This window comes from Nicotiana sylvestris, chromosome 3, assembly GCF_000393655.2.
Source record: "Nicotiana sylvestris chromosome 3, ASM39365v2, whole genome shotgun sequence".
In the NCBI taxonomy this organism is placed as follows: domain Eukaryota; kingdom Viridiplantae; phylum Streptophyta; class Magnoliopsida; order Solanales; family Solanaceae; genus Nicotiana; species Nicotiana sylvestris.
Window position 1 is genome coordinate 221559108 of NC_091059.1, and position 13168 is coordinate 221572275.

Consider the following 13168-nt stretch of genomic DNA (forward strand, 5'->3'; position numbering starts at 1 on the left):
TGATGACTTATAGATCACACAAAAATAATTTAATTGTTTCTCCAGTGCTCTTGTTATTTAAATGATAAGTTCAAGAGAGCTACAAAATAATTTAGACAAATATGACTATGATTATTAAATAGAATTTGCACCCAAAAAAAAAGGAAACTGATAACATAAACGGGTGGTAGTATTGCATCAAAACTTTTGAAAATTGATAAAGAATTATCAACTTGCCTAGACCGACAAGAGTTTAATAATGATTTATAGATAGTTAATGCATTGTGATTTGCGTTGGAATTAGTCATATATAGAAACTAGTGTCCAAAAATAATTAATGTATGATACGCCTGTTATATGACACTTTAAAGGGGCTGTGGGAGGGGTAAACAAGTAATTTTATCGGCTGAAGATCAATTTGCCTTTTCTTTTCTTTTTATTTTTGCATTTTTTGAGTTCAAATGTTTCATACAACAACAATAACAACAACCCAGTATAATCTCACTTAGTGGGGTCTGGAGAGACTGTTTCCAAATAGACCCCCGACATCCTTCCCTCCAAGAACATCTCACCTTGCTCTTAGAGAGACTCGAACTCACAACCTCTCGGTTGGAAGTGGGGATTGCTTACCATCAGAGCAACCCCTCGGTTGGTGAGTTCAAATGTTTCATGTCATGATAAAATAAGACTAGGGTTTGAAGTACCTTCTAAGTTTGTCTTACATTTGCATGCCCATCGTCTTGTCTTCCAAACCCGTTAACCTTCGGTGGTTACAATTCAGCTTTTTCTCCTTTGATTTTTTTTTTTTTTTTTTTTTTTTGTTGTTGTTGTTGTTGTTGTTGTTGTGTGTGTGTGTGGATATATTGTCGTTTTGTTAATATTCTCTCCAATTCCAAATGTTAATCATTTGATATACTGAATTTGTTTTTAAAATATTAAACCTTTTTAAAAATAGCAAGTTATGTTTTAGATTTGCGCTTAATGTTCTTTTCTTTTCCTAAGTCCATAACGTTCTAATTGGTGTAATATTAATCTATCTATCTATCTATATACTATATTAAAAGCACGAAGGCCTTAGCGAAATATTGTTTGTCTTTTTTACCCTTAAAAAATAAATTTTACATTAGACTAAATCGTCATTTATTTATTTTCCTAATATTTAGGACTTTGAAATTAAATAAAATTTTGACTATTAAGTCTTTCTTTATTTGGACTACATAAGAACTCCTAATATTTAGGAATTTAAAGTCAAAAAAAAAAATTGAACTTATATAAATAGATTACTTATTCGAATTTAATTAGGTGAAATAACTACTCCTATTAGCATGTCGTTACCTTTATGAGTATGTTTCTTCCATATAAAAAAAGTGGTCTTTAACTTAAGAAAAGTTAACCCCCTCACATACATTGTAGGCATATAATTTATTTTATAAATACGACTGTATTTCTACCATAAGACACAAAGAAACCTAGACATTTAAAAAACTTGAAAGAAAAAACAATGTCGACAATTTTATTTATTGAAAATCGATGGGGATTTTAGTAGGCTTTGGACACATAGAATTACTCTTGAATATTATCGATTTGGTTACTTATTATATGTCAATACCAAGATAAATGTTCTGAAAGTAAAAAAATAACTACTAAAGTTCTAGGATAAATCTAATATAAGTAAAACAAAAAGGGTTCAAAATGCCCCTAAACTATTGAAAAAGATTTAAAAATACTCTTCATCCATCTATTGGGCTTAAAATACCCTTCCATCCATAGCAAGTATTTGCAGAACCTTTCTTTGGACAGGAAGTTGTGAGGCATCGAGGAGGAAGGCATTAGTGTCATGAGATCAGTTGTGTATGCCCAAGTCAGCTGGAGGGTTGAATCTTATCAATTTTCACACATGGAACAAGACAGCAATATGTAAACTTCTCTAGGCAGTGATCACAAAAAAGGAGACTCTTTGGGTATTGTGGATTCATGGGTTCTACATAAAGAACAGAGACTTAAACAATATGTCAACACCTAAACAAACATGCTGGCTTATGAGGAAAATCTTTGACGCAAGAAACTAGTATAGGAGCAAGGACTGTACAGGGGAGCTGAAGAAATGCATTACACAGGGAGGTTTCATCATCAAGAAGGCATACCTATCTCTGTGCCCACAATATCAGAAGGTATCTTGGGAGCATGTTACTATGGGAACACAACTACTGCCAAGACATCAGTTCATACTATGACTTGCAGTTCGACAAAGACTTGCTACCATTGATCGGCTGGAAAGATGGGGAGTTCATGTCCCAAAGGAATGTGTCTTATGTAACTCAAAAGAGGATGAAGTTTTCTCACACTTGTTCTTTGGATGCACTTATTCAAGATAGATATGGGCTAAACTACTGTGGTGGATAGGTGAACCTAGACAAATATCTACATGGGATGAAGAACTTAGCTGGGTGACTAAAGGAACAAAGGGAGGCAGAGGGAGGCAAGAAGTGGTGAGATGGTTGTTTGCTGCTACTGTATACCACGTTTGGCAAGAACGGAACAGTCGAAGATTTCAGCAAGAAAAAAAAAGAAAGTGACTACAGGATAAGAGAAATTGTCCTCCAACTACATATCAGAGATCGGAGGTATCACAAATGGCAGAAACTATTAGAGAGTCTAAACAATTTTCCTATATAGATTCAGCAGATTAGTAGATGATATGTATAGGTGAGATGCTGAGTGGATAGATATTGACTGTAGAGAACTAATCCTAGTGTCCAAAAGGATTAGCAGTTGTAAATATACACAATTGGTTGAATAAAATTTTTTATTTTGACCAACAAAAAAAAATACCCTTCCATCCACCTTTTGGTTTACTTATGCCCTTTGACCGTTAGGTCAATGCAAAATTAAAAATAATTATTATTCTTTTTGTAAAACTTTAAAAAAAATTACAAAATATTTTCGTTTTTTAAACTAATGCACCGGTAATCCACTAATTTAGTAAAGTCTACTTCTTCTTCTTTTTTTTCCTTCAAGTTTTTACAAAAAACAATTCAGTTTTTTACAAAAAAATATTTTTTTCAGTTTTTTTAAAGCATTTTTTTGTAAAAACTGAAAAAAAGTTGTAAAAACAGAAAAAAATGTTTCTAATAAAATATTTTCGTTTTTTAAAAACTGCACATATTTTTTTTTCATTTTTTCAGTTTTTAAAATAAAAATAAAACGTAATGCTTTAATTAAATTGGGAAAAAAATGAAAAGAAAATATTTTTCAAAAACGAAAATATTTTTTTCAGTTTTTAAAAAACGAAAATATTTTATTAAAAAACTTTTTTTTTCTGTTTTTACAAAAAAAAATCTTTAAAAAAAATGGAAAAAAATATTTTTTTATAATAACTGAATTGTTTTTTGTAAAAAACTGGAAAAAAAAAAGAAGACTTTATTAAATTAGTGGATTATTGGTGCATTAGTTTAAAAAAACGAAAATATTTTGCAAAATATTTTTTTTAAGTTTTACAAAAAGAATAATTATTATTTTTAATTTAGCATTGACCTAACGGTCAAAAGGCATAAGTGAACCAAAAAAATGGATGGAGGGGTAGTTTTAGCCCAATAGGTGAATGAAGGGTATTTTTAAACCTTTTCCAATAGTTTAGGGGCATTTTGAACCCTTTTCCGTAAGTAAAAATATTTAAGGTATCTAACCGCCTAAAATTTTATGGAGTAATTTGCGTGCCCACAGAGTTGAAGTTGGTTGACATAGCCACTTTTATATATTTAAAAAATTAAATTAATCCTTCAACAAATAAATATATGTTGAAATTTTAATATTAAAATTTAAGCTTTTTCTAATATTTAGATCTTAAATTAAACTAACTAAATTCTCGCATAATTCTGATGGAATGTGATTTAATGAATATAAACTGTTATAAAAATACGAAATTCTAATGCGAGTTAAATTTCATTTGTTAACTGTTCACAAAATAATTTTCATGTCAAATACCACAACAAAAACAACAACAATGTGACGCCTCAATCCCAACTTTGCCTATGTTAGCTCGCTAACATTGTTAGTCCCAAGCCAACATGAAGGAAGAGGGTTGTGGTAGGTCACCAGCCAACATAAAACTTACCAATTCATAATGAATTCATGATAGAAAAAATCATAATTATAATTAATAATTAATTTTTGACGGAACTAAAATTTAGAATTTTGAGAACTTCGACAAGGCAAGCTTCTTCTTTTATTAGGGTAGTTAAAAAGAATTGATAATCATCATTCTCATGATTTTATATTTTCTTATTAACTTTTACTTATATAAATTCATACATAAATTTAAAATAATGCTTATGAGGTTTTTTAAAGACTTTGTTTTTTGAGATGAGGTTCACGCGCAATGCGCGTACTCTAAAACTAGTATTTATTATAAAAGTACGAATGTTTTATGTTAAATATTGAACGACTAAAATATTCCTAAAATATCGATCGACTTTTATACCCTTTTAGTCTTATTTTACCATATCTTTATTGTTTTTTTTTTGTAATTTAAGAAATATCATAGTTACTTTCTAAAAGAACAAGGATTCGTAATATAAAGTCAACTTTTTTTTGGTTAGAAATATAAACTCAAGTTAATTTCTAAAAGAATTCATATCCTTAGTAGTTGACTTACTTTAGAGTTAGACAAAGTACGAATTTGAGTAGGAAACATATATTACACAAGTCACATAACGCTTTACACGAAACAACATAAAAGATTTAAACTTCCAATTAGATTTTTATGTTGCTAAACTCTTTTCATCACAAATACAGGTAGTCTACATAATTTTATCCATGTTGTCTAACCATTATTATTTTTCTAATCAATTTCTTGCAAAAAAAAATAGTAATAAATTAATATAATGTGATACCCATTTACATATTATTTTTGCAGTATAAAAGACAAGAGGGGTTGTTCTGATGGTAAGCAACCTTCACTTTCAACCAAAAGATTGTGAGTTTGAGTCTTCCCAAAAGCAAGGTGGTAAGTTTTTGAAGAAAAGGATAATACGTTTCTATTTCCTTTTTGGGTTTGTTTAAGAAAAAGGTGACGATATTCTCTCAATTGAATTTTTGTCGGGAGAGAATGATCAAAGCTTTCGTGAAAATTTGTCCGTGTGAACTTTTCTTGATTTTTTCAATACTATCTTTTTAAATTTCAAAATATATAATATGATATTCTTTTGTATGGTTTTATTTTTTTATTTTTTCTCTTTATTTATTTGTTAAAACTAAAACAAAGAAGAAGATATTGTCTCTCTGCTGATTAAGAAATTGTAGAAAGGGAGGTCATTAAGTAATTTTTTTCTTTCTCTGTTTTATTTTATTTGAATTATCCATAAACTTTATCTATACTTTTCTTCTTTATTTTGTACAAGTGATTATGGTCAAATAATCTAATCTCCTTAATCATTTTGCGCTAAAACTCACGTAGATTTGTACAGCACAAGAAAACTTAATTATGTTATGTTGGAGATGGTGGTTCTAATGGTGTTTCTCTCAAAAGTTCTACTGTGGTTCAAGGTGGTTAGTTGTCTTATGTTTATCAGATGTGGTTGTTTGGTCTCATTACCAGATGTGTTTATCAGACATATATCAAAGATAAATATTGAGCTAAAACTTCAGCTGACTACTTGGGATCAAAGCTTCAAATATACTAGTTGGGCTCTACACGTTTTGGGTCTGTTTAGAAGAATTGTATTGAGTAGGATTTTTTTTATTAGCTGTAAATATTGATTCCATATTTGTCAGTTTGTTATAAGAGAGCAAATAGAATAGGGACAGGTGGATAGGTTAGTTATACATAGATTCCATTCTTTCTTATTTATATAGGTGCACTGTACAGATAACATTCATTCAATATACACAGAAAACTTTTTCTACAAGTTTTTCTTTCAATTCTGTCATGGTATCAGAGCAGGTCTGATCTGCTCTAATATTCTTCTTCTCCTAGCTCATTTTTTTACAGGTCAAATTTTCAAAATATAGCTATTTACTACAACAATGTCTACTGAAGCTCAGACCACTAATGTAGTAAACCCAGTTACTCCGACTGCAGCTACATCTATTGCAGTTGGTTCCACTACAACTGGGATGGTTGATTCTGGTCACCTATATTATCTTCATCCCTCAGATTATCCAGGGATAAATCTTGTTTCTTCAGTCTTCAATGGAAGAGGATATGGAGGTTGGAGGAGAGTTGTTGTCATAGCTCTTTCAGCCAAGAACAAACTAGGATTCATTGATGGATCCTTAGTTGTTCCTGGTGTTGAATCTGGTCTTCAAAGGGTCTGGGCTCGTTGCAATGACATAATGCTCTCATGGCTACTCAACTCACTCTCCAAGGAGATAGCAGAGAGTGTCTTGTACTCACAAAGTACAAAGGATCTTTGGAGTGACCTGGAAGATAGGTTTGGTCAGACAAACAGTGCAAAGTTGTTCCAACTACAAAAGGAATTAAGTGTTGTTGTGCAAGGTAATTCTAGTGTATCAGGATATTTCACAAAAATGAAGAGCTTATGGGATGAACTAGATGCACTAAAAACCTTTTCTGCTTGTGTTTGCGAATGTGAGTATGGTGCTAAAGCAAAGAATTTCAAGGTTCACCAAGATGAGAGACTGCTTCATTTCTTAGTGGGTCTAAATGACACTTTCATAGGATTCATGACCAATATCCTTTTGTCTTCTCCCCTGCCTTCAATTGGACAAGCATATTCCTTAGTTATCCAAGATGAAAAACAGAGGGAAATCCATGCTACACCTGTTTATCCAGGAGTTGCTGCATCTTTCATTGCAGCAAATCAGTTAGGAGGAGTCAGAAATACAGTGAATACAAAGGAAATAAAGGAGGTTTTGAAGGAAATAAAGTTTTCATTATCTATGCTTACTACAAAAAGCCAGGACATAACATTGAGAAATATTATAGGATTCATGGTTTTCCTGCAGATTTTAAGTTCACAAAATAAAAGAAATTTCAGGGATCAGCACAAGCAAACAATGCTTTCAATTCAGGAGAAAGCAGTGAGCAAGGAGCTATCAATGCTACAGATGTGCAGACACTTACAAAGGAGAATGTGACTCAACTGTTGCAGCTGCTCCAACAAGTCAACATGGGACAACAAAATGCTGCTACTCCTGATGCATATGCAAATGTCAATTGTGCTGGTATAGCTAAATTCTTTAACCCATTTGCTTGTTTTGTTCAAATAGATGAAAAGTCATGGATAATGGATAGTGGTGTATCTGAACACATGACTTTCAACAAAGGGTTTCTTTCTAATTTCAAACCTTTGCCTAAACCTGTAATGGTCACTCTGCCTAATTCTCATAGTGTCAAAGTTACACATTTTGGTTCTATTTCTATTCTACCTGACATAGGTATTAAAGAATGTGCTCTATATTCTTTCTTTTAAATTAAATTTGATGTTTGTACATAAGTTGTGCAAATATCTCAAGCAATTTGTGCGTTTCACTCCTACTTCTTATTTTTTTACTGCAGGGCCCTTCACTGAAGAGCCCTCTAGAGATTGGTAAGGAGAAATGAGGCCTTTACATCATCAAGCCAAGAGTTTCAACATCTATTTCTAAGAGTTTTCTCAAGTCTAATAGTAATTTAGTTTCCAAAAATAGGGCAGTATCTGTTCCTAAGTTTAATTCTTGTTTCAGTTTTTCTAATTCCAATGTAAAAGGCAAATTATGGCACTATAGGCTAGGTCATATGCCATTAAGCAGTATGAGAAATATATCAAGCATTCATGTTTCTTCTTGTTCAAATTTTACTGATCATTGTATCATTTGTCCTATGGCAAGACAATGAAAGCTCCTTTTTCCCTCAAGTTCTATTTCAACAAAATCATTTGTCCTATTTTAACAAAATCAGTGAATTAATTCATGTGGATACTTGGGGACCATATAAGAGTCCTACTTCTGATGGTTTTAGATACTTTCTTACTATTGTGGATGATTTTAGTAGGGGTACTTAGACCTATTTACTTAGCACAAAGTCAAATGCCTTTCCTATTTTGAAGTCTTTTCTAGCAATAGTAGAAAGACAATTTCAAACAAAGGTTCAAATTATAAGATCAAATAATGTGTTTGAGTTAGGAAGTGGCAAAACATATTCAGAATTTCTTCTCTCACAATGAATCATTCATCAAACAACTTGTGTAGCCACTCCACAACAGAATGGAGTTGTGGAGAGGAAACATAAGCATTTATTAGAGACATCTAGGGCATTGTTTTTTCAGTCACATTTACCAATTACTTTCTAGGGAGATTGCTTATTGACAGCAACCTATTTGATCAACAAATATCCCTCCAAAGTTATTCAATACAAAACTCCCTATGAACTGCTCTTTCATTCTAAGCCAAATTATCATAACCCGAAGTGTTTGGGTTGCCTATGTTTTGCTTCCACTTTATCAAGTCATAGAATAAAGTTTGAACCAAGGGTAGTTTTATGTGTGTTCCTAGGTTATCCACATGGAAAGAAGGGATACAAAATGTTAAATCTGAAAACTATGAAAGCTTTTGTTTCAAAGGATGTTTTTCATGAAAACTTTTTCTCTTTTGCTTCTCTAAAATCAACGGATGCAGGAAATTCTTACTTCCCTTTTACTTCTGAGCATCTTTCTAAGTCTTTCAACTCAACAGATGATGATCCAATACACACTCATTTACCTATAAATGGGGAACCTACTCCTGAGCCTATCTCCTCAAATTCACCTATAAGTTCAAAACACTCTTCACCTTCACAACTTTCAGCTACTCCTGTCAATTCTACTGTCCACATTCTTAATTTTCACCCACCATTTCTGCATCTAGTCCTCACATTGGTACTCTCACTGAATCAACAGTCCACATTCCTAGTTGTTCCCCAACTAGTCCTAAACCTATGATGGATACTTTAATTAGAAGGTCTTCTAGACCACATATTGGTGTGACGACCCGGCCGGTCATCTTAAGAATTAACGTCCTGATCCTTTGTTAAATGCTTTTTCCAAGTTTATTTATGCTATTTTGATTTGCCGGGACGTTTGGTTTTGAGTTTCAGAGATTTTTGGGACACTTAGTCCCTAAATGAGAGCTTAAGTGTTGGAAAGTTGACCGTAGTCGGAACAATATGAAGACAGCCTTAGAATGGAAATCCGATGGTTTCGTTAGCTCTGTTAGGTGATTTCGGGCTTAGGGGCGTGTTCGAATTGTGTTTTGGAGGTCCGTAGCTAATTTAGGCTTGAAATGCCGAAATTTGAATTTTTGAAGTTTCCGGTCCGATAGTGAGATTTTGATCCGAGGTTAGGAATGGAATTCTGGAAGTTGGAGTAGCTCCGTAGTGTTGGATGTGACGTGTGTGCAAAATTTCAGGTTATTCGGACGAGGTTTGATAGACTTTTTGATCGAAAGCGTATTTTGAGAAATTTGGAGTTCTTAGGCTTAAATCCATGATTAATTCGAGGTTTTGATGTTGTTTTAGGTGTTTTAAGGATTGGTACAAGTTTAGATAGTGGTTTGTGACTTGTTGGTGCCTTTGGTTGAGGTCCTGGAGGCCTCGGGATGAATTCGGATGGTTGACGGAAAGATTTTGGAGTTAGAGTTGCAGCTTCAGCTGCTGGTTCTGTCATAACCACACCTGCGGTTTGGGTTCCGCAGGTGCGGCGCCGCAGAAGCGGCTCAGTGGCTGCAGATGCGGAATTTGCTCATTTTTTCAGGAACCGCAGAAGCGGTACAACATCTGCAGATTGGGAGTCGCAGATGCGGAAGCTGGCCTTTTAATGAAAAGTCGCAAATGCGACTTTGGCTCCGCAGAAGTGGAAGGGCCGCAGACCGCATCTGCGGAAATCGCTGGACAGAACATATAAATTTTGGCCTTCGCGAAATTTAGCCATTTTTCATCTTTTTCAAAACGGGAAGAAGCTTGGGAAGCACTTTTCAAGAGAGATTTTCAGAGGAGTTTTTTGGTCCCTAAACTCGTTATTGGAATGATTTTTATCAATTTAAGCATGAAAAATCAAGGAAAATCAGTGGTAATTGGGGGGTTAGGGCTAGTCTAATTGGAAACCTATGAGTAATGATTTGAGGGACGAATTGAGGTCCGATTTTGGTACTTTTGATATGACTAAACTCGTGAGAGTGCGAGATTTCTGAAAATATAAATTTTACCCGATTCCGAGATGTGGGCCCGATGGGCGTTTTGGTCATTTTACCTAATTTCACGTATTAGCTTAGGATTTAATTGTAGAATCAGTTACTTGAAGTGTTATTCATATTATGAAATTGAATTGAATAGATTTGGGCCATTTGGAGTCGAGTACTCGTGGCAAGAGCGTGGTTTCAAATTGATTATTGAGCCGGTTTGAGGTAAGTGGCTTGTCTAACCTTGTGTGGGGGACCTTTCCCTTAGGATTCAGTATATTTGATATTTGAAATGCCTTGTACGTGAGGTGACGAGTGCGTACTTGAGCGAATTATTGAAATTTGGTTTTCTTTAAGTAATTTCAATTGTGTTCCTTTTCCTATTTCATTTTACTTGCAATTTAATCCTGCTGTTAGCTTAGAAAGAGCATGTCTAATTGACTTAACTGTTTATTTGCTTAAACTACCTTAATTGAATTATGTGAAGCATATTAGATTAGAATTACCTGTTTACTTGATACGAAACTGAACTTAATTGTGTATTCTTGTGCTGATGTTGTATGTTTTACTTTGGGACTACGGGACGGTATCCCGGGAGATCCCCTGTGCGTATTTATGATTTGAAATGAGGTGCGGGATACCGAGAGATCCCTGGCACGTATATTGAGGATACCAAGAGATCCTCGGGATACCGAGAGATCCCTAACACGTATATTGAGGATATCAAGTGATCCTCGTGATACCAAGAGATCCCTAGTGCATATTGAGGATACTGAGAGATCCTCAGGATATCAAGAGATCCCTAGCATACATTGAGGATACCAAGAGATCTTCGGGATACCAAGAGATCCCTGGCATATATTGAGGGTACTAAGAGATCCTCGGGATATTGAGAGATCCCCGGTTATTTCCTTGTGATTGTTTTGCCTCTGTTTTAGTCATTTAATTCCTTGTTTTCCTGTATTAAATTTGTATTGTTAGCTTTCAACTGTACTGCTTATCTTATATTGTCATGTCTTATATTCTTTATTTTATCTCAGTAGGGCCCTGACCTTCCTCGTCACTACCCAACCGAGGTTGGGCTTGGCACTCACTGAGTACCGCTGGTGTGTACTCATGCCCCTTTCTGCGCATGTTTTTCATGTATAAATCCAGGTACCACTGCTCAGTCTTACCATCCTTGAGGGAGGCGAGTGCTCTAGAGACTTCGAGGTACATTTACCGCGTCCGTAGATCGAGGAGTCCCTTTTTATTCTAGCCGTTAAGCATTGCCCTTCTATATTTTCTTTCTTCTTAGATATTCTGGAGTTAGACTGTTAGATATTCCAAAGGCTTGTATTTTCGTGAGTTTCCGGGTTTTGGGATAATGTACTTGGTTTTGAGAATGTTGTGTTGTATATGCCGAGTGTCACACCTCACGGCCAAATTTCAATGCCACACGGAGTTAATTAACAAGAAATAGCAATTTACAAATATCATATGTATATGTCTCGCTTGCTTGCATACTATTCGCAAGAACTAGGATTGTATTTCAACGAACACATGTAAATATTACTAAACAGCAAATATGAAGGACACGGACAGAGATGACCTACTTGATATTATCGTCCGATGCGTTGGACCTGCGACGAAACCTCGGACAACAACCTCGACGTACCGGACCTCGACAAACCAAAGACGACCTCAACGACCTCACCCCGGACAGAACTTCTGGGCTACTTTTTCGAATGTTTTCGGTTAAGTTTCAGCTGGCGTGTGCGTGTGTTTTTTTCGGTCAGTCGTGGCAAGGAGGGAGGGGTCGTTTGGGAAGTGGCGCTTGGTGGTGGCGTTGAGCTGGGTTGTTTGGTCGTCGGACGCAACAGCTGGTGCGTGAAGCGGCAGCAGAAGGGGGCGTTGGATGTGAATAAAGGAGGAGGCTATGGAGATTGGAGTGTCGTTTGGGCAGTGGTCGATGGGGGGCTGGTAGTTTGGATGGTCGTTGAGGTCGAGAGCTGGGGTTTCCGACGTGAGGGAGTGGTCAATGGAACTGGTGGTTTTGCTGGTGAGGAAGGTGGTGTTTGGGCGATGCAGCAGCAGTAGCTGCTGCTTGACTGGTGGTCGGGTGGTGGAAGGATGGTGACGACGAGGGAGTCGGGGAGCTGGTTGTTTGGACGTGGTGTTTGGGTAGGGTTCCGACTGGTTTGGGTGGTGGAAGGAGATGGCGTTTTTGTGCAGTAGGGTTTTGTTAGACGATGGTGGGTGGTTGAGTTGGACTGGTAGGCTGGTGGGTTCAAGCGTTGGGGGGTCGTGGTGCAGGTAGTTTCATGGGGTAGGGTTCTGTTTGGTGGTGGTTTGGGCGAGGTCGACAGATGGAGCTGGATGGAGGTGGGCGATGGAACTGGGGTTGCGACGCTGTCGGATTCACGGAGGAAGAAGGAGTGGTCATTTGGTGGTAGGTTTGCTAGGGTTCTTCGGTTCTTCTTCTTTGGAAGAAGAAGATGAAAAGTGGAAACAAAAATTCCCTCCCTTTGAAAATTTTCTGTCCGTTTCCAATTTTCAAAAGTCCCCCCCGTTCCAAATTGTTTTTTCCATGCATTTGTAATGGTTTTGCCCAGAAAAATGAGCCCCACGCGTGGTGGGGTTCGAGACTTGTGTCCCCCACGCGTGGTGGGGTTCCCCATGTGTCATGGACTCGGTTTATTATGGGCTAGGTTCAAAAATTAGGCCTAAAACCGGGTAGTTTGAACCCGAATATTATTCTTTTGCCCGGACCCGAGAAATATGAATACGACGTTGCTTGACTAATCCTATGTAAGCAAAATAGCTACTAAAATCAGCCTAATTATTTAAAACAAAACCATATCTTTTTTAAAAAAAAATATTTTTCAAGATTTAAAATAGCTACCAAATATTAATATAAACTATTTTTTGTAATTTTCGTTTTTATATAAAGATAAAATATAAAGTAATATTTTTGTATTTTTTCAAAAATTAAAATGACTATAAAACATTAATAGAACTACTTTTTGGTAATTTTCGAAATTATGTAAAGTACAAA